The sequence below is a fragment of the Staurois parvus genome, unplaced genomic scaffold (genome assembly GCF_062004578.1).
Source record: "Staurois parvus isolate SC_StPar_1 unplaced genomic scaffold, SC_StPar_1.0 ptg000639l, whole genome shotgun sequence".
In the NCBI taxonomy this organism is placed as follows: Eukaryota; Metazoa; Chordata; class Amphibia; order Anura; family Ranidae; genus Staurois; species Staurois parvus.
This window is the reverse complement of record NW_028318435.1, coordinates 1,962,508-1,986,126: the sequence shown is the minus strand read 5'-3', so window position 1 is coordinate 1,986,126 and position 23,619 is coordinate 1,962,508. Positions and strand designations below refer to the sequence as shown.

The 23,619-nt window shown below is 42.1% G+C and overlaps 1 protein-coding gene across 3 annotated transcripts in view; it reads left to right on the top strand.

The window, feature by feature from the left end:
* The first annotated feature begins 10,528 nt into the window (after positions 1-10,528).
* IL15 (interleukin 15) overlaps positions 10,529-23,619 on the top strand; it is a 75,784-nt gene continuing 62,693 nt past the window's right edge. Inside the window, exons 1-2 of one of the 3 annotated variants that reach the window (XM_089693877.1) lie at positions 10,529-10,791; positions 14,309-14,364. The gene's annotated coding sequence lies outside the window, so the exon portion shown is untranslated. The remainder of the gene's footprint in view (positions 10,792-14,308; positions 14,365-23,619) is intronic. The other 2 variants (XM_089693876.1, XM_089693875.1) reach the window with 2 other exon arrangements.

Genomic DNA, 23,619 nt, shown 5'->3' with positions numbered 1-23,619 from the left:
TTTACACAAAGTTGTCCATTTATAAGATATTGATAACACAAAGCATGTACATACCAAAAATTACACCCCAAAATACATTCTGCTACTCCTCCTGAGTATGTGGATGCCACACGTGTAAGACTTTTCCACAGCCTGGCCACATACAGAGGACAAACATCCAAGTAGGGCCTACAGGCGTTCAGCAGGCATAAATTACACATCTCAATTCCTGACTACCTATCACAATTTTAAAGCCGCTGGAGCACCAGGACAATGGAATTACCCACAAAATGACTCCATTTTGAGAAGTAAATACCCCTATGTATATACTACAAGGCATAATAAGTCTTTTGAACATGTTATTTTTTTTTCCACAAGTTTTCAGAAAATGTGGAAAGAAAATGAAAATGTATTTTTTTTTATACAAAGTTGTCCATTTATAAGATATTTCTAACACATATTATATACATACCAAAAATTACACCCCAAAATACATTCTGCTGCTCCTCTTGAGTATGGGGATACCACATGTGTAAGGCTTTTCAACAGCCTGGCCACATACATAGGCCCAACATCCAAGTAGCACCTACAGGCATTCTAGAGGCATAAATTACAAATCTCATTTCCTGACTATCACATTTGTTAAGGCCCTGGAGCACCAGGACAATGGAATTACCCACAAAACGAATCCATTTTGGAAAGCCCACACCCCAGTTTATATTCTATGAGGCATAACAAGTCTTTTGAACATGTAGTTTTTTTCCACACATTTTCAGAAAATGTGGAAAGAAAATGAAAATATATTTATTTTTATACAAAGTTGTCCAATTATAAGATATTTCTAACACATAGCATGTACGTACCAAGAATTACACCCCAAAATACATTCTGCTACTCCACTTGAGTATGGCAATACCACATGTGTAAGACTTTTCCACAGCCTTGCCACATCCAAAGGGCAACATCCAAGTAGCACCTTCTAACACATAGCATGTACATACCAAGAATTACACCTCAAAAATACCTTCTGCTGAGCAAAGGGTAAACAAAAAAATTACCTGTGGTTTTAGCAGTGAAGTTGTCCACAGAGGAAAGCATTGGTCCAGGCAGCAAGCAGGGACATGGTCAGCGACAGAGAAAGGAGTCGCCCAGGCAGCAGGAAGGAATACGGTCCATAGTCACTACAGGGAGCAGGCAGAGATATTGCCAGCACAGCCAAAGCAATTGGTCCAGGAGGCAGGAAGCAGGAAGACAAGTGGTCAGCAACAGCCAAATGAGTTGTCCAGGCAGACACATGGTCAAAATATCAGTCTTGGTAGTAGGCAGAAACATGGGCCATAGCAGGCAGAGGTGTGGTCAGTTCATGCGGCAGGCACAGGCATAATGGCAGTAAGTCAGCAGCAGGCAGAAATATCAGGCTTAGGGCCTAGGTCAGGTAAGACCTGGGCACAGGGGTAGAGGCTTCATCCCACCCAATCTCTTCAAAGTCTCCGGACTAACATACCCTTTTCCAGGAATTAAAAAACTCGGAAGAAACTGAAAACTTTGTTTTCTCCACTTGGAAAATATATTCAGGAGCCCCTCACATACATGAGACCCCTGTGTTGTCTTGAATCCAACTAATAGAGTTGCAGGGCATAAGATCAGTTCAGGAGGCAGGCAAAAAGCATGGTCGATTAACAGGCTGAAGTCAATTCACGTGGAAGGGAGAAACGTGATTGGTAGTTCAAGCAGCAGGCAATGGCATCATCAATAAACAGTCCAAGGACAGTTCAGACGGCAAGCAAAGGCATTGTTGATAAAAAGTCAAGGTCATACAGGGAAATAGGCGATAGTGGACACTGGAACAATAAATTGACTAATAGTGTAAAGATGTGTGATAGATCCAAAAGCACTCTCCAATACAGAGTCCTGGCTGCGAAGGACATTGGGGACAGTAGTATCGGGTGTCACAGTGAGTTTGGTTACTGTAACATACACAACATTTTTGGGGGGGTTTGCGGCCTCTTTGGGTAAGAGGGAGGATATCGGGGAAATGCCTCTCATGGAGTCTGATCAATGAATCAGAGCAAATTTGTTCAGGGGCATAGCCATGCGGATAAAGAAGGGCTGTAACAATATCCTCTTGATACTTCAGGCAGGTTAGGGAACTTTGTGTGCACAGAAAAGATGACATATGAATTGTACAGGACTAACTGAAACAAGTAGATGGCAACCTTTTTATACCAATAGAGTGATCTCCTGGTGGCTAGGTAGGGCTGTAACATCTGGTCATTCATATCCCCCCCATGAACTGGTTATAGTCATGTATGAATCTTGGTTTCTGGACGGGACCTTGTCTTGTCTGAAGTTTCACCAAGGTGTCATGAATTGAGGAAAGGATATAGACATCGCTTTTATCTTTCCACTTTAGAACTAGGATTTCTTCATTCTACAGACTGGCTGTTTCACCCCGTTTTAATTTTGTAGTGATCAATCACTGTGGGAAGCCCTTGTGGTTGGCCTATGCTGTCCCACAGGCCACAGTTTTCTTCAAATAGAGATGGCAGAATAATGGGAGACTTGTGTAGAAATTATCTACATACAAATGGTAACCCTTCTCGAACAGCGGTTCTATAAGCTGCCAAACAATTTTGCCACTTGTCCCCATATAGGTAGGGCATCCAGGGGGGTCTAGCTGGCTGTCCTTTCCCTCATAAATCTTGAAGTTGTAGGTATATCCCGTGGCCCTGTCCCATGCCTTGTAGAATTTTACTCTATATTTGGCCCATTTACTGGGCATGTACCGTTTGATGCCAAGCCTTCCAGTAAAGTGGACTGGGGATTCATCCACACAAATATTTTTGTCGGGGGTAAACCTTTCCTTGAAGGTACAGCAGAAAAAGTTGATTAGTGGCTGAATTTTGTATATCTTATCATAATCAGGATTATTTCGAGGAGGGCACTGGGTATTATTATTGAAATGCAAAAACCTCATTATTATTTCATAGTGTGTTCTGGGTGTGAGATGGGGAAACAGCTCTCATTGTTTGAACACTGTTTGTGTGCAGTAAATTATTGTGTGGAGTAATTGATGTTTTGACTGACATTCTGCTGTTTAGCCACAAGATGTCACTGTTTTTCTAACACAGGCTCAGACTGCATAGATATTTGTATATTCCTGAAGAGGTGGGGTTTTCACACAGGGTTTAGAGAAAACAGGAAGAGGAGACTGCAGCCATGTTTGTGGATGATGCTGAATGAGGGGCCCGTGTGAGCTGAGAATCCGATGACATCCCGGTGTGGAAGCTTCCCTCCGTAGCCAGAACTGAAGCTGGGTGAAGCTGATCGTGTCCAAGACCCTGATCCTGTTCAGAGAAAGGAAGATTGCTGCCAGTAATGCTGATGAGAGCAGAGGAACAACGCAGCATACACTGCAATATCGCAAGCTTGTTGGAGAGACGGTTGTTCTGTTCAGAGTCACCAGCGGATGCAAAGCAGACCCGGGTCGGGTCGGCACCTCATTCCAATGTTGGCGCCTTGAGACTGAGGTCAGTCCTATAGTTAGTTAGTTAGGGTCTCTGTTTGTGTCAGGCCACAAGTGTTGTTACTGATTATTGGAAGGACTCCACAACTTAGAGTGACATTTCACATTGGAGAGCTAATAAAGTCCTACAAACTCAAGCCAGACTGGCGTTTTGCTCAGAAGGAATACTCAGGCACGTGCTACAGGACCAGTTATGGGAGGGGGAATACTGTAGATTTGTGTAAGATTGTAAGCTGTTGTGCTGCACCGCAGGCTAGCCCAAACCATACACCCATACACTGATTCCTGCTCTTTTGGGGTAATAACAGGTAAGGTGTGGCAGCTTAGTTGTGCCCGCCAGTAGATAAATTACTTCACTTTCTACCTTCATCCATCAGAAGGCGCCATGCTGTGCAGCACAAGGGTCTCAGCCTTTGGGCTGGGTGTATGTAAATTTATTGTATGTTTCCAGCATTTGTGGTTGTGTTTATTTGCCACATCTAAGTAAAATTTTGTTGTGGCAAAAGCTGGTGTTGGGGTTGCTTTCCTCGTTCGTGACTTCACTGTATCCTGAGGAGCCCACCTCGGTACACGGCTTACATGGGCATACAAGATGAATAGACTGGCATATGATATATAGGTTGGGTAGACCAGTAGGCATGGACTTCATTTTTTTTTTGTCAGTCCCATGTTCAAAGTAAGCCCAAGAAAAATTTTCCTTCATGGTGAGGGGTTTCCACACAAATGGGTGGGCATATGATGAATTGGGATTGCTGGCTATATATTGGCTGGCAAACAGGTTATACTGCTTCACCATGTAATTTAGTAGATCATTAGTAAAAAGTAATTGAAAAAAACTAATTGGAGTATTATTTTCTGCTTGTATCTGAGGGCCTGGCTGTGCTGTAAAAGGGGGAAATGTAGGTTCTGCCCAATTAGCAGACAGCCACGTGGGATATAAAAGTAGATCTGGGAGGCTAGTATGGGCTCTACCTCGTTGTGGACCGGAAACCCTGCTACTAGTGCCTGGCCTATCATCTGGGAATGCTGCCCTGCTTGTACTCGCCACGGCACCAGGATTTATAGTGGTGGATGCCTGCCTATCTTCTGGGAGTGCTGCGCTCCTTGTACTCACCACTGCACTACTGGTGAATCCTCCTCAGATCTCCTGAACCTCTTTGTTTGGACTCTCTTCTCCTCAGAATCTGTTGCTGTCCCACTGCTTTCAACTGGCTCATACTCAGAATCTGAGTTTGACAAAGAGAATTCCCTGCTACTCTTGTCCGTCATACTCAGTATCTGGAAAGCCTCCTCACTGGTGTATATTTTTTTAGACATTTTGATGTTCACTGGTACAGATGTTAATCACTGGTACAGATGTTGATTTGACACTGGTACACTGTGACAGATATTGAACACTGGTAAACTGTGACAGATGTAGATTTGACCCTGGTAGGCCGTGACAGATGTGAATCACTGGTACAGAAGTGGATGAGCATAGGTACACTGTGACAGATGTGGATCACTGATGCAGATGTGGATGACGACTGGTACACGGTGATGGATGTGGATTACTGTCACTGTGTGACAGATGTGGATCACTGGTGCAGATGAGGATGACGACTGGTACACCGTGATGGATGTGGATTACTGTCACTGTGTGACAGATGTGGATCGCTGGCACTGTGACAGATGTGGATCACGGGTAACGTGACAGATGTGGATCACAAATATGGATCATGGGTATGGTGACAGATGTGGATCACTGGCACTGTAACAGATGTGGATCAGAGATGTGGATCACGGGTAACGTGACAGATGTGCATCACGAGTATGGTGACAGATGTAGGTCACTGGCACTGTAACAGATGTCAATCACAGATGCGGATCACAGGTACTGTGACAGATGTAGATCACGGGTATGGTGACAGTTGTGGATCACGGGTACGGTGACAGATGTAGACCACTGGCACTGTGACAGATGTGGATCACAGATGTGGATCACGGGTACTGTGACAGATGGGGATCACGGGAACCATGACAGATGTAGATCACTGGCACTGTGACAGATGTGGATCATGAGTACTGTGACAGATGTGGCTCACAGGTAACGTGACAAATGTGGCTCACGGTTACTGTGACAGATGTAGATAACTGGCATTGTAACAGCTGTGGATCATGGGTACTGTGACAGATGTAGATCACTGGCATTGTAACAAATGTGGATCACAGATGTGGATCACTGGTACTGTGACAGTTGTGGATCACGGGTACGGTGACAGATGTAGATCACTTGCACTGTGACAGACGTTGCTCATGGGTACTGTGACAGATGTGGATCACGGGTACTGTGACAGATGTAGATCACTGGCACTGTGAGAGATGTGGATCACAGATGTGGATCACTGGTACTGTGACAGATGTGGATCACTGGCACTGTGACAGTTGTGGATCACTGGCATGTGACAGATGTGGATCACGGGTACTGTGACAGATGTGGATCACTGGCACTGTGACAGACGTTGCTCATGGGTACTGTGACAGATGTGGATCACGGGTACTGTGACAGATGTAGATCACTGGCACTGTGAGAGATGTGGATCACAGATGTGGATCACTGGTACTGTGACAGTTGTGGATCACTGGCATGTGACAGATGTGGATCACGGGAACTATGACAGATGTGGATCACTGGCACTGTGACAGATGTGGATCATGGGTAACGTGACAGATGTGGCTCACGGGTACTGTGACAGATGTAGATCACTGGTATTGTAACAGATGTGAATCATAGATGTGGATCATGGGTACTGTGACAGTTGTGGATCACGGGTACGGTGACAGATGTAGATCACTGGCACTGTGACAGACGTTACTCGTGGGTACTGTGACAGATGTGGATCACGGGTACTGTGACAGATGTAGATCACTGGCACTGTGAGAGATGTGGATCACAGATGTGGGTCACTGGTACTGTGACAGATGTGGATCACTGGCACTGTGACAGTTGTGGATCACTGGCATGTGACAGATGTGGATCATGGGTACTATGACAGTTGTGAATCACGGGTACTGTGACAGATGTGGATCACTGGCACTGTGACAGATGTGGATCACTGGCACTGTGACAGTTGTGGATCACTGGCTCTGTGACAGATGTGGATCACTGGCACTGTGACAGGGTGATGTGACAGGTCAGCTCTACTTCTCACTCGCGGGCTCTGTGTGAGGAGAGGCAGAACCGTTCACCATGACAGGCGGATTTGTTGCTATCACATGACGGCTGTGATTAGACACAGCCGTCATGTGATCAGAAGGGCCAATCAGAGGGCCCTTCTGCCGAGCGGTGTTGCATTGTTTCCAAGGGACACAGGCATACCAATGGTGCGCAGTCACGAGCATCTACTACTACTTATCCTGAAGATTAGAGAAAGTAACCCTACATACTAAAGGCAAATAGACTGTGCACTTTGCAAAATGCAATTGCACTCTGCAAGTGCAGTTGCTCCAGAACTTAGTAAATGAGCAGAAGCTCTGCTGACTTCCATCATCCAAACATGTGCAAGCAAAACTGCTGTTTTTTTATTTTCTTTGCACGTAATTGGGCATTCTTTGTAAAGTGAAGCTTTACCTCATCTAATAAGATCTGGAGAAACTGCACTTGCAGAGTGCACAGTCGCTTTGCCTTCAGTACAACCAGCCTGCCCATACGTAGATTGTAGTTTGGCCGCTCCCTGAAGAACTGGCGGAATTTCAATCCATCAATGGCTGGCTTTACTCCAGTTCCAGGTATCACAAGCACACCAAGTTCAGATAAACAGCACAGTGGCTAAATGGTTAGCACTTCCGCCTGGCAGTACTAGGGTCGTTGGTTCAAATCCCAACCATGGCACCTCCTGCCTGGAGTTTGTTTGTTCTCCTTGTGCCTGCGTGGGTTTCTTCTGGATACTCCGGTTTCCTCCCACACTTCAAAGACATGCTGGTAGGTTAATTGGTTCCTGTCTAAATTGTCCCTAGTATGTGTATGTATGAATTTGAGTTAGGGACTTTAGATTGTACGCTCCTTGAGGGTTAGGGACTGATGTGAATGTACAATATATATGTAAAGTGCTGTGTAAATTGACAGCACTATATAAGTATCTGTAGTAAATAAATAGACAGCTGCTTGCCCACCACCCCATAGTAGAACTACTGCTACAGGGCGGCAGGGCTGCCCACAATATATACATGATTTGCATTTCTGGGTGGCTACGGATGTCAATCACTGGGTCCTGGCAGGAGATTCCCCGGCGATTGCTGAGAAAAACTGAGAGGGGAGAGACCAGCAACACAGGTCTCTCTCCTGCCAGCAAGGAAATGCTGCTGTGTATTTCTCTGCACAGCAGAGAAATACACAGCAGCATGTTTCCCTAGTAAAACACACACATCACACAGTTAACCCTTTGATTGCCACAGTTGTTAACCCCTTCCTGCCTAATGGTATTAGTGTCATTGAGATGTCAGTGGCAGTTAGTCAGTTCCCCCCCAGTGTCAGAATGCCCACCGCAGTCCCGCTATAAGTTGCTGATCGCCACCATTACTAGTATAAAATAAATAAATAAAAATTCCAGTATATATACCGCCATTTGTAGACGCTTTAACTTTCACGTAAACCAATTAACCCCCCTGGTGGTATCCCAAGTGTAGCTCGGGGTTATTTATCAGTGCCAAAAGCGGTAACCCCGAGCTACACTCTGGATTACCCTGCAGCGTTGCTCTGGGATTCCCTCAATCACTTACCTTGTCCTGCACTCCCACGATGTGTCCCCTGCAGCGTCCCCAGCCATCTCCTCCGGCCGATGCCAGCATCCGTCTTCCGGGTTCTGTTCCCTGTGAGCGTCGGGATGTACGGGGGCCGGAACCGGCGGGAAATTTAAAAATTTTAAAAAGGGACATTCACTAAATACACTAAAATCACATACTGTATCAAACCATTTCACATACATTTTGTCCCTACTGCTTTGTCCTGTGCCCTGCCTGCATTTTTACTGTTCTTTCTGCCTGGAAACTGAGAAAAGTCCATGGCGTCCAAAAAGCGTCCCTTTATGTCAAAAGCGGTTTTAGACCAGCTAGAGAACAACGATAGTAAATTAGAACCACTTGCAGAATTGGGTGATAATGATTTGTGGGGAAATTCGTCATCAGACACTGAAAATGATTTTGCGACTTTGCTGAGTGATGTGCGAACTTGGCGCTAGATTTCAAATATCAGTGTTTTTGGTTTGATTATATTATTGAATGAAATTTATTATTATATTATTATTTTTTATGGTTATTTATTATATTATAATTTATGATTTCGGGTTTAAAATTTTTTCATATCCGGGATGTTTACTAGACTCTTGTTCGGACAGATTTCAGTGAGATTCCTAAAATTACAGGCCTACAATAAAAAAATGACATATTTCCATGCAAAAACTGCTTTGAGCACAGAAATATTGACATAATCAGACCGCTGGGGAGGTTAACTTACATATATTGGGATTTTATTTTAGCAAAGACATGCAGCAGAATCAGGGGCGGACTGACCATTTGGAAACTCGGGCACTGCCCGAGGGCCCGGGGTCAGTAGGGTGCCCCATGAGATGGTACCTTTTTCATAGGCTTTTTTGAGTTTTGGCAAGGACACAGGGGCCCCATGATCCCCTATTGCGCGGGGGCCCCATAAGTTGTCAGTCCGCCCCTAAGCAGAATACATTTTGCCCTAAATTTCTGAAGAAATTTGATTTTTTAAATTTTTTTTTACTGGATATGTTTTATAGCAAAAAGTCCGAAATATTGTTTTTTTCTCATAATTGTTTTACTTTTTTTTTTTACTGGACATGTTTTATAGAAAAAAGTCAAAAATACTTTTTTTGTTCAAAATTCTTGGTCAATTTTTGTTTCTATTTTAGTGCAAAAAATAAAAAACAGCACAGGTGATCAAACACCACCAAAAGACAGCTATTTGTGGGAAAAAAGGACATACATTTCATTTATGTACAGCGTTGCATGATCGCGCAATTGTCAGTTAAAGTAACGCAGCGCCGTATCACAAAAAATGGCCTAGTCAGGAAGGAGGGGTAAATCCTCTGGAGGGCAAGTGGTTAATGTCACCAACGTAAAGCAGCAATGTTTCGAGGATCTCTTTCTCAGGCAGCAGTAGCTGGGTCTCATTGCTAATAATATAACCTTTTTGTGGTGTACTAAAATATTAAAAATTCAAAATTAAAAAAATTAAACCATAAAGTGTCCAATAAAAATCTCAAAAATCCCCAAAAAATGTCCAAATGTCCCAAAAGTGTCCAAAAGTCCCAAATATTCAAACATTTTCATCCAATAAGAAGGATTGACTCCTATTTCATCCAGCAGAAACCTCAAATTAAAGAAATAAATACTCTAGTGCATTACCTTTATACAAAAGAATAATCACTCAGTGCAAATCACAAACCACTCCAAAAATTGTGTAAAAAAAAAAAAATGATAAATAATAATAAAAGTAATTCCTTATAGTGCACATGTAACACAAGTTATAAATTGTGAACACTCTGTGATCACTGCAACCCTGTGTACACACCATGAACCAGCACCCAATAGTGCTAAATACTATTACCCTCTGTAGGTATTAATCAGCTTATCAATACTATGGATCAGAAATCCTCCATTCTCTCTACAAAGGTAATTTTCCAAGGTCCTCAGAAAGACAAGAAGGGTCTCAAGACAAGATGTAATTTGCACCAACTCACAGTACATCCGTCACGAAACCCAAAACCTCATTGCTGTATGGAGTATAATAAACTCTTCCCTAAAATCTGAGTTTGTATGTTAAATTCCAGTCGTCATTACATCCAGTGATCCTATTTCTGTACAGATGAAGAATACTGCTGATAGGATGCAAACCACACAGCACAATTTCTAACCTTTTATTTTATACTCTCACTATTAGGACTTTATCAGCAATAAGGAAATGCAACAGCTTTAGTGTGCTGATATGCAGCTCTGCGTTACATGAGGGCAAGTCACAAAGAAGTATGTAAAAGGCGGGGCGACGAAACAGCTTCCCTTGACAGCACACAAGGAGAAGAGACTGCTTGCAAGTTCGGTTTATTTTAATGTAAACGTGCATATGCATATCCAGTGATTTTCCATGTTCGCAGGCAAGCTCAAGTGACAGAAGCAGGAAGCGAAGACAATGGCTTTCGCTTGATATCCTGATGTTGGATTACAGTTCCTGATCTTGAATACATTCCTGATCTCGATGTTACGGCTCAGATGGAACGTGCAGAGATGTAAGTTACTCCATAGCTTTCACACTATCGTCTGTACTGTCTAGCAGCATGCTCACTGCAGCGAGCAACTAAATGTGCTGTTTGTATAGGAAAGGGCACAAGGGAGAATATTTCTAAAATTGTCCATAACTTAGATATCTTCGCGGTTTTACATTTCTTACTTTGTCACTCAATGACGCTTAAAACTGATTTCCCTTGAATGTTTTTTTTTTTTTTGGTTTGTGCTTATGTGATTCATAACTTGCAAAACATCAACGTCAAAGTGTCACATTGCAAAATACATAAACAGAGCTGGGTGTTAGTTAGCAGTGTAAATGAAATGAGTAGCTGTATAGTAACCAGGGCAAACCTGTACTGGAAGTAGACAGCTCTGGAAAGAATAGGAGAACGTGGTCAGCTACTGCTGGACAAGACACAGGCTTTAAGGAATCCAATTAAAAAAATGAGCCTCATTAGTTGACGTTCAATTACCATTATCACTAAAGTTTTTTAACCACGTCAGTCCCAGGCATTTTCACCCCCTTCCTGCCCAGGCTAATTTTCAGCTTTCAGCACTGTCGCACTTTGAATGACAATTGTGCAGTCATGCAACACTGTACCCAAATTAACCACTTGCCCTCCAGAGGATTTACACTTCAAATAGATGAAAGGGATTGCTTGGTTGAAAGGACAGGGGCCTTAACCACTTGCCCTCCAGAGGATTTACACTTCAAATAGATGAAAGGGATTGCTTGGTTGAAAGGACAGGGGCCTTAACCACTTGCCCTCCAGAGGATTTACCTTTCAAATAGATGAAAGGCATTGCTTGGTTGAAAGGACAGGGGCCTTAACCACTCGCTTTCCTGAGGATTTACCCCCCCCCCCTTCCTGACCAGGCCATTTTTTGCGTTACGGCGCTGCATTAACTGACAATTGCACGGTCATGCAACGCTGCACCCAAATGAAATTTACATCCTTTTTTTTTCCCCAAAAATTGAGCTTTCTTTTGGTATTTGAAAATATAAAAAAAAAGTGCAAACTGTAAACTCTATTGAATGTCATGCCATTGCACATATTACCTGAATATAACAATTTTAACAGTTCTCTGTTAACCACTTGACCTCCAAAGAATTTCCACCCCTTCCTGACCAGGCCATTTTTAGCGATACGGCACTGCATTACTTCAACTGACAACTGTGCAGTCATGCAACGCTATACCCAAATTAAATTTACGTCCTTTTTTCCCAGGAATTTAGCTTTCTTTTGGTATTTGAAAATATAAAAAAACAAAAAACTGTAAATTGTAAACTCTATTGATGGTAATGCTATTGCACATATTACCTGATTATAAAAACTGTAACAGTTCTCTGTTAACCACTTGCCCTCCAGAGGATTTCCACCCCTTCCTGACCAGGCCATTTTTTGCGTTATGGTGCTGTGTTACTTTAACTGACAATTGCGCAGTCATGCAACGCTGCACCCAAATTAAATTTTGTCCTTTTTTCACACGAATTGAGCTTTCTTTTAGTGTTTGAAAATATAAAAAAAACAAAAAACTGTAAATTGTAAATGCTATTGAATGTAATGCCATTGCACATATTACCTGAATATAAAAACTTTAACAGTTCTCTGTTAACCACTTGCCTCCAAAGGATTTACCCCCTTTCCTGACCAGGCCATTTTTTGCGTTACGGCGCTGTGTTACTTTAACTGACAATTGCGTGGTCATGCAACACTGCACTCAAATGAAATTTACGCCCTTTTTTCCCCACGAATTGAGCTTTCTTTTGGTATTTTATCGCCTGTGCGTTTTTAATTTTACGCTATAAGAAAAAAAGACACTTTTGAGAAAAAAACTCTATTTTTTACTCTTTGCAATTAAACATGTCCAGTAAAAAAAAATAAAAATAAAATTTCATCATAAATTTAGGACAAAATGTATTCTGCTACATGTCTTTGCTAAAAAAAAATCCCAATACAAGTAAATTAATTGGTTTACGTGAAAGTTATAGCGTTTACAATTGGCAGTATATATACTGACTTTTTTTGTCATTTTTACTAATGGCAGCAATCAGCAACTTATAGCGGGACTGCGGCAGGCACTCTGACACTGGGGGGAACTGACTTGGTGTCACTGATACCCCCAGTGACACCAATACAGTGATTAGTGCTAATAAAAAGCACTGACACTGTACTAATGGCACTGGGCAGGAAGGGGTTAACATGTGGGGTGATCAACGATGGGGTTAATGATGTTCCATAGGAAACCATGTTAAATGGACTGTAGTGCGTTTCTGCAAAAAGCACAAAAAATTGCATTGGTGTGAATGGAGCCTAAGAGCTGCCATGTTTGGGTGAGGTTAAACTTCCCTTTCCTGAACGCGAAAGAATCGCATTCAGGATACGAACATTTTGACCGATGACCATGGGAAAAAGCAAACCGCGGCAAACCGTGATGCCACATTTTTGCTGCAATTTGCGTTTCCCAGAGGCTGGCAGTCAGAGTAGTCTGGTGTACATGATGCCTTATTTGGTTCTGTTATAACATGTTGAAAATAAATAATCTTTCTTAGTAAATTAAGCCAAAATGTATGCTGCTACATTTCTTGGTTGAGTCCACAAACTATGTTATATATATCTGAAAATTGATCAGTCCTGATGTACTGACAGCCTCTCATCTCATTCCTTAAGGCCCAAAAATGCCAAGACACTACAAATATCCTCCAAATGACCCCTTTTTGGAAAGTAGACAGTCTGAAGTATTTAACAAGGGGCATGATGAGTTTTTTGAAATTATAATTTTTTCTCACAATTTTTTTGAAAATGAAGAAATTAAAAAAATTGTTTTTTTTGTTCACAAATTTCTCTACATATTGTCACAAGTGCAGTACAACATCATCATATAACTAGTGTAACGGTCGGTGATCAGGGACACTGACTGGCGACAGTATGTAAAATAAATAAAATGTAACATTTTTTTAAATTCTTTATATTACTTTTTTCTTTCTTTTTTTTTTACTTTTTTTGTTTAAATACCGTGACCAGAGCAATACAGTGTTACCAAAATAACACTGTACTACTCTGGGGAAGTAATCAGGATTTTTTTTTTACATACTATCATTGCTTTTTCCAGTGAATTTTGCTCTTATAAGCAACCATTTTTACTGAAAGAAATGAATTCGTTCAATGTTTACTAGTGTGCTTAGCTGTGATTGGCCACAGCTAATCACATGGTACAGATGGTATGTGATTCTGTTTTGGTATTGTATTCTATCTGTGTCAGAATACATGGATCAGGGTATAGTCAGCGGCACCGATTGGCCGGGAAAAAGGCTGGTTGTACACAAGTCCATTGATAGATTGAGTTCTGTACAACCAGGCTGCCTAAACATGGATAGAAATTTGGTCAGTCTTCAATTCCATTCCATATATGGCCAGGTACAGATGGCGGGAAAGTTGACAACATTGTTTGAGATTTAAGGGCAATGCACAGATGTCAAAATTTGTTTCATCACCAAATATGTTTCTGTATTTGCAGTAAATGTACTTAGCATGAAAAAAGAAAACTGATGCAGTCACCACATCCAAGGTCTGGTAAGCTGGTATATTTTTTTGTTAGTTAGTATAAGTTTTTTGTTTTTGGATTTACTGTTAACCACATTACATGAAAATATTTGTGGCCTGCAATCTAAGAGCCTGGTGTCAATATCATCCCTCACAATTTTCTGACAAAGTGGGCACCTTTTCAGGCGCTTCACAAAGGATTTTTATTGGAGCCACGCAACTGTAATTTTTAAATCTCATTGGTCTCCGCTACAAATAACTATTACTTTTCTGAAAGTTGTCCTGGTGTGTTAACTATGTGACTTTACTCTAATTTATGAAGGCAAAGGATACACTCTTACAATGCCCCCAATTACATGGTCCATGAAGCATTAATACTCAAAAAAAATGATTCTTCCATTCTTGTCCCCCTTTGTAATGTACAGCGCTGAGCGAACTATTGGCGCTTTATAAATACTGTATAATAATAATTCTTACTCTTTTTACCACTTCTTTATTCTAGCCTTTCAAAAAAGTGCATTCATTTTAAGAGTGGATGAAATGATTAGTGTAAAATAACACTTTAAACAGTACCCATTGTTTATACAGGTCTATATATCAGATAAAAAAGAAGGACACCTGAGGGCAAAGCATTTACCAGACTTTGGGCAGCTTTCTTCACATTCATAACAGATTCCTGTACAGAGGAAAAGTAATGGTGGACCTTTTTTTTCAAAAAAATTCTAGTTGTCTGGATGCTGAACCAGGGGCTTCAGTGCATTTTATACCGGTGACCTGGAGCAACAGTGCAGTTTTCAAACCCCATAACCACTGCACCAGGCTGTGTGGATGGTGAAACTGTATCACCCATAGAGGTAAATGCAATTGGAGACTAGGGGAAGGGTGGAGACGGTGTAGAGTATTAGATCACCTTTTCATTTGTTCTGAGAAGGTGAACTAACCTGTCATATACAAGTTTCAGGTCAGTAACGTAAAGTGTTGAAGCCTTAGACAGCCAGATAACTGGCATTTTTTTTTTAGAAAAAGTTACTAGTGGCAACCTACATATCAAAGTGTAGGTGTTTTTAAAGCCTTACTTTGAGGACCTCTTGCCCTTTGAAGCCCTTGCTATCTATAAGTTTTGGGGGTTTTTTTTTACATTTTTTATGTATTTTGGCCGGTCACGTGACCCACTAGGTTGTTTTCCTCATGTGATGACATCATGCATTAATAAACTATAAGTGTTCAGGTTTCCATGACACTATACACGCTTTCCTCAGTCTTGTGGGTTATTATTATACAGGATTTATTTAGCGCCAACAGTTTACGCAGCGCTTTACAATGTAAGGGCAGACAGTACAATTACGATACAAATGAATACAGGAGGATTCAGCTCGTTAGAGCTTACTGGCACTGGATATTATTAAACCTAGACAACTGAGAAAATTTTTTTTTTAAACTTCCAGGGAGACATTAACTGCTTCCTGCTCTCTTGCAGTACATGTGCATAGGCAGGCAAGGTGATGTACTGGTACATCGCGGCTGAACTTCTGGGTTTGATTGGCAGTTTGGCAGCTGATGTCAGCCAATGAACAGCGATTTGGCTGTTTATTCTCCCTGCAAAGCAAGGGAGAATAATGAGCCATAAAGTAAAGTAAAAACAGAACACATTACACATTGTTTGGCACACAATTAACCACTTTTGATTGCCATTAGATGTTATCCCCTTCAAAGCCAGTGTCAGTACTACAGTGACAGTGTACAATATTAGCTCTGATCAGGGGCGGACTGACCATTTGGAAACTCGGGCACTGCCCAAGGGCCCGGGGTAAGTAGGGGGCCCCACGAGATGCCCCTGGTACCTTTTTCATAGGCTTTTTTGAGTTTGGTAAGGACACAGGGGCCCCATGATCCCCTATTGCCCGGGGGCCCCATGAGTTGTCAGTCCGCCCCTGGCTCTGATCACTGTACTAGTGTCACTATTGATGGCAGTGTCAGTTTGTGTACCTCCCAGCCAATGTCAGCTAGCGCCAGATTTCCACCACACTATCACAGTCACACTATAACTCGCTGATCACCAATATTACCAGTATAGCATAAATTACAGTATACAGTATATACCATAGTTTGTAGACGCTATAGATTTTGCACAAAGCAATTCATTTACACTTATTGAGATTTTTTTTTTCCTCAAAGACATGCAGCAGAATACATTTTGGCCTAAATTCATGAAAAAAAAAATCAATTTTTTATTTTTTTATTGGATATGTTTTATAAACAGAAAGTAGAAAATATTGTTTTTTCCCAAAATGTTTAGTCTGTTCTAAAATAGGACATAGGGGGCAGATAATCAAACTGTATGTGTACAGTTAAATCTAGCAATCGTGTGTCATCTGCGGTATGGAGGATCACTATTATGACAGGAGTGGCAGAGCATAGCGCAGCCCTCACCTCCATGGGCTTTGTAGCAATTTCCCACCTGTAAGTTTCGGGAGGTGGGGGAGTGGAACTTACAGGTGGAGGAACATCAACCCCTGTACCCTGCCCTACTGACCCCTGTCCTCTACCTGACTGACCCTCTGTACCCTGCCCTGCTGACCCCCTCCTCTGCCCTGCTGACCCCTGTCCTGCCTCCTGCTGACCCCTATCTTCTGCCCTGCTGATCCCTGTCTTCTGCTCTGCTGATCCCTACACACTACCTTGCTGACCCCTGTCCTCTGCACTGCTGACCCCTGTTCTCCATCCTGCTGACCCCTGTCCTCTGTACTACTGACCCCTGTCCTCCATCCTGCTGACACTTGTCCTCTACCCTCCTGACCCCTGTCCTCCATCCTGCTGACACCTGTCCTCTGCCCTCCTGACCTGATAACCCCTGTTCTTCACGTGACTGACCCGTCATCTGCTCCGATGACCCCTGTCCTCTGCCCTGCTGACTCCCTGTACACTGCCCTACTGACTCTTGTACACTCCCCTGCTGACCCCTGTATACTGCTCTACTAACCCCTGTACACTGCCCTTCATACTGCGGACCCTAGCCTCTGTCCTACTGACCCCCTGTATACTACCCTACTGACCATGCATCCTCTACCCTCCTGACATTTTTTCTGCACCCCCACATCAGACAGGCTAGATCTGGCCCTGATACCAATGAAAGTGCGGGTAAAAACTGTTGCTTTTATTCTGGTTTATAGGTGGATAGTCTGGCTGGCATTAGCACATGTCCTGTATCTCCAGTAGCAGCAACTGTAAACATTGCTTGGTCTAATGCAGGTCACAACAATGAGATCTCTTTGTGATTGCATCTGAGGTTATGACAAAGAAGGTAAAGGTTGTAAAGCTGCTTTTATTTTGAAATGCACCTATCCTTTATAGCTACAGCCAGTACTTCCTGGATCTGTATTTAGCACACCAAGACTAGAGTGGAAGAGTGCTGTAAAGGCCTTCCAAAAACGCTGTTTAAAACTGGTTATATGCTACAAACTGTGAATTAAGAAATGTCAGATCTGTACAAGTGCCTGTAGGGTGGACTGACTGGCTAAGCCTGCTTTGTGGACTCTTGTAACATCGTACAAGCCATTTATGCAAAGTTCATTCTAGGAAGTGTCTGTACTCTTCCTCAGTACAGATTGGGTGATATGATATGAGCCTGGAATCATTACCCAAGGATAAAGGTTATGCTATAAATATTAGAATGTCATTATTATTCTTTAGTTATATAATGGTAACATATTACTACCACCAGCAGGCACATCTGGACAAAGGCATGGGCAAGTTACAGTTCAAGTCACAGGCGTACCTTCAGGAATTGCACGGGCCACAATTCCACCCGGGGGGGGGGGGGGCTTGTGTGGCCTCCCTCTCACTGGGGGGCAATTAGAGGAACCAATGCCATGTATGTGGCAGCTGAAAGCCAGATTCTCCTCCTCTCCCTCCTGCTGCTTTCAGCTGCTGCATAGAAGGGAATAATTCCTCTAAAGTATCAAAGGGTTAGTCTACCCAAACATAACATCTTAAAGGAGAAGTACATCCACAGCTCTTTTATCTGTACTTCTCTTGTGGATCACAGGAGTGCAGCTCTTTCTGCACTCCTGTGACCCGTTTTCAGCTGATAGCGGGCTGACGTCCCCAGGCTAGTCCAGGCTAGGGAAAGATCCCAACTTTAAAGTCCGGCTTTCCCCCAGAGTCTGGAGCGGCACCTGGCTCAGTCTCTCAGCGATCTGCTGAGAACCTAAGCCAGCTTCTCCCTTCCCCTCCACAGCCCAGCGCTCCAGTGAGCACAGGGAAAGGGGGAGGGGCGGAGTGAGAACTCAGCGATTAGTGGTCATGTGATTGCTGAGTTCTCACAATTAGTGCCGGCGGGGGACAGATGCAGCTTTGAACCGATGCTGCATCCACCTAGGCAAGTATGATTTCAGAAAAAAAATAAACCCCAAACTTCTTTTTTAACCGCTTGCCCTCCAGAGGATTTATCCCCTTTATGACCAGTCCATTTTTTGCGTTATGGCGCTGCATTACTTTTACTGTGTGAGTAATCACCAGCCGGTGATTGACAGCCAAGGCCGCGAATGGCAGTGCGGGTAGGGGGTGTGCGTGAGTCGCATGCGCCCCCTACACAAAAATGCTAAATTATTATTATTATTATGCAGTATTTATATAGCGCCAAAAGGTTTGCTCAGCGCTGTACATTGTAGTGGGGGACAGTACATGAGACAGTACAGTAACAAAACAATACACGGGGGTTCAAGGGCCCTGCTCTCCACGGTGGCACTGTGGCTTAGTGGTTAGCACATCTGCCTTGCAGTAAATGGGTTATGGGTTCGATTCCCGACCATGGCGCCTCCTGCATGGAGTTTGCATGTTCTCCCTGTGCTTGCATGGGTTTCCTCTGGGTGCTCCAGTTTCCTCCCACACTCCAAAGACATGCTGGTAGGTTAATTGGATCCTGTCTAAATTGGCCATAATATGTGTATGTATGAATGTGAGTTAGGGACCTTAGATTGTACACCCCTTGAGGGTTAGGGACTGATGTGAATGTTCAATATATATGTGTAAAGTGCTGTGTAAACTGACAGCGCTATATAAGTACCTGAAATAAATATACGTGACTCTTCATACTCCTACCGCCCTGTAGCAGTATTTCTGCTATAGGGCGACGGTAAAGTGGTTAATTATAAGTTGGCATAATGACCCACAGTCATTTTGTATATCTTGGGGACTTATTAATAAGATTTCAAAGCCATATGTACTGTATCTCTATCTACTTTTTGTGTGGCATGCACATTATCTTAGTGTTTCTAGTGAAGCCCAATCCTTCATGGGCTATATAATCCCAGCTACATAAATGCAGATTCATTTGACTTTGGGATAGTTGGCTTCATCCTGCTTGCTGGGTAGTGGCAGTGGACTTGAATGCATTTAGCTCCACAGTTATGGAACTACATTAATTGGAGGCCCCTTGTCGGGTAGAAGGGAGTATGAATAAAAACTGGATTCTGCCGAAGTACATTGGTACTCTGTAAATATCCAACAGGGAAAGAGGTGTTTTTTTCTACATTTTGGAGATTTCAATACATTTACCCATTCTTCATGCTTTGCTGATAGCAGCCACACTATTGAGCTCTACAAACAGGATTCTTACTGCGGAAGGTAAGGAGAAAATGTAAAACAATACAAATATTTTTATGCAGCATTTTATATTTTCTATGAAAAAAACAGTAGAAAAATTTCAATCAAAGCTCAAAGAGGGTTTGCATGTCACTGCATTTTCCCTGTGCCAGTGTTACCTGAGTAGAGTGATAATGTCAGCTAATGAATTGCAAGCTGGCTGGTACATTCTACCAGGGGTGGACTGACAACTCATGAGGCCCCCGGGCAATAGGGGATCATGGGGCCTCTGTGTCCTTGCCCAAACTCAAAAAAGCCTATGAAAAAGGTACCAGGGGCATCTCATGGGGCCCCCTACTGACCCCAGGCCCTCGGGCAGTGCCCGAGTTTCCAAATGGTCAGTCTGCCCCTGCATTCTACTTTAATATCCAATATTGTCAAAATGTCTGATGTAGCCAGAAAGAATGTACAGGATCAGTACAAATTGTAGGCATATTATATGAGTTTATTCAAGCCTCACCAGCACTGAGACAAATACTTTCTTCCAACAAAACTAAGTGGATATTATGTAACGCAGTCAGTTTTTCCAACAGGTCCAAGGAATGTCCTGTCGGGAACACCCTTCAGCTGCAATATTTATATGTGCACATTTTTGGCAGCCTTCCAGAGGAATAATACCTTTGATACTTCATAGTTACTGATATTGAACTTGCATATTTCCACAGGAGAGATGTCCAGATATCTGTCTCACCTATTATATCATGTGGAACACTATGCTCAATGCTTTCATCCTTTGACCCTTCTACCACAGATAAAGTTGCTTAACTTTTATTTGAAACTCACTTAACCACCTGCTCCCTGGACTCCATTCTTTCGCAACTACTCTGGTCATCCTCTTGCTCTATTCTAAGCTCTCTAAATCAAATCTTTAATTTTTCTCTATAACCACTTCGCTTCACACACCTGTTCACCCACAATGGACCAGAGCAATATTTAAGATTCTTCTATGGACCTGTTTATTCAGCAATATCTTTGTCATTACTAAACATGACAAGGTGATACATATATGTATTGTTTTTTTAAGGACAAACAATGCTTTCGTTTCATGATATTGTCTTGCAACAGTCATTTTTTTTCCTCGCAATCCCTAGGCAATAAAATAAAAAAAAAAACTAAAAGAAACCCACATTTTCTTTTTTTTTGGAGCAGTGATGGTTTAAAAATAAATAGTGTTACTGCAGATAGAAAGTGCACACTTTATTCTATAATTTGCCCTGTTTACAATGCCAATAAAATTTTAATTCTGCTACAAAGCATTGCAAAGTTATTTACAAATGAAATAAATTGTTTTTTTTTTTCAATTTTGTGCTATATTTTTTTTTATGAGAAATGTGTAAATATATAGTAAATGTGTAAAATTACCAAAAACAAAAAGAAATGTAAATATTGGTTAATAAATGAGAGGGAAAAAAACAGCAGAAAAATACTAATTAAATGAAGAAGGATAATAAGGAGTTAATTATGGTTGATGAGCGTAATCTAAGGGTTAATAAGGAGTTAAACAGAGGATCATTTTATTTAAAAAAAACCCACAACTTTTTACTTGTTAAATTACTTTAACTGACATCATCTGCAGAGAAGTTCATCCCTTTGATCTGTAGATGAATGAAGAAAACGATACAAAAGTAACATTATTTTACTTTGTATCTTTTTATTTATTCACATATGGAGCAGTGTTGTTTATAAACACTGCTTTTTTGACAACTGCAGCTGCCTACACCTCTGAGTATAAAGTGATCCCTGCTTTGATTAATTAAAAGCCAATAATTGCTGTATACTAGGAGGGGGAGTCCAAGCAGCAGGGCAGAGACACTGGACTTGCTACGCTGGTCCTGTGTACAACAATGACATTCTGGGGGCATGTCTAGCATGCCCAAAGTCTGAAACTAGTTAAACTCTATCTTCCCCTCAACTCTTCTTCTTTACAGAGGGGTCCTCCAAGACTCTGCCCATGGACCCCTTCTGTTCTCTATCTACACCTCCTCACTGAGTCAGTACAATTACAATACAAATTAATACAGGAGGATCCAGAGGGCCCTGCTCATTAGAACTTACAATCTAAGAGGGAGGGTCGAGAGATACAAAAGGTAGTAACTGTGGGGGATGGGCTTATGGACAAAATACATGTAGAGTTGTTAGGTGGGGCAGGATAGGCCTTTATGAAGAGATGAGTTTTCATGGATCATCTCAAAGTGGACAGAGATGGAGATCGCCGGACACATTGGGACAGGGAGTTCCAAAGGATGGGAGCGGCTTGGGAGAAATCCTGGAGGCAAGCATGGGAGAAGGTGACAAGGGAGCTAGAGAGCAGTAGGTCTTGGGAGGAAGGAAGATAACGATTTGGTTGGTATTTCGAGACCAGGTAAGTGATGTAACTAGAGGCTGAGTTGTGGACGAGTTTATAAGTTGTAAGTATCTTGAATTTTATTTGTTGTGTGAGCAGGAGACAGTGGAGGATTTGGCAAACAGGGGTGGCAGACACTGAACAGTTGGTAAGGTGGATGAGTCTGGCAGCAGCATTTATGATGGACTGGAGGGGGGATAGTCCATGCAAAGCCAAGCTAGTAAGGAGGGAGTTGCAGTAGTCAAGGCGGGAGATGACCAGGAAGTGAGTTAGAAGCTTTGTGGTGTCCTTGGTTAGCAAAGGATGTATCTTGGAGATGTCGCGGAGATTGAGACGGCAAGCTTTAGACAGCAATTGGATGTGAGGCCGAAAGGATAGTTCAAACTCCAGGATTACACCGAGCTTCCTGGCATGTGGGGACGGGTTGATTGTTGAGCCAATGATTTTAACAGAGAAGTCAGTGGAAGGGGCAGGAAATATTATGAACTTTCATTGCAAGTTTTCATGAACAGGGCCCTCCTAACCCATCAACATTTAATTGTATTGTAACTGTACTGTTACTCTTATTTTGTAAAGCTCTGCTCACTGTTGGTGCTATATAAATCCTGTATAACAACAATCACAATTCTGTGAGACTAAAGTACTAGAATTTTAGCAAGCAATAGGAGTATAACTATATATCATGTAATAGAAAAAATGTAACAGTATTAATTACAATCCCAGAAAAAATCCTGTTATATCCTCTGTACTGCTAAGTGCTCTAGACGTTTGTGTTCATAATGTAATCTTAAGCATATACTGTAAGTGGTGTGAGATGCACACATCTGAATAATGTCAGCAAACATGTAGTCTATATTGAGAATAGGCCCTCATTTGCTGACGACATGGCAGGATCCCTAGCTGATAAAATTATACGGTGTTCATCCTTTGTATGAACTATGCCTGCAGTTACAGAGGTTAGTGAAGACTTAACAAAATGAATTTACTGCTTGGTAAGATAAAAAAAGCAAATGACTTACTGTAAAATCCTTTTCTTGGAGTTCATTAAGGGACACAGGGTCAGAAGGACCTCTGAAACAACTGGATTGTACCACTACTTACAGGACACTGGTGAATAGAAAGCTGTAAGCCTGGTATAAACCGTTGCATTTCCAGCATGCTTAAGTTTTTATGGAAAAGCAGCAATAGGAGTGGACCATAATAACAGAGTGGTAGGACCAGTGTCCCTTAACAAACTCCAAAAAAAAAATGTTGTGGTGAGCAAAAAAAAAAAAAAATGTATTCTTAAACTTTTATTA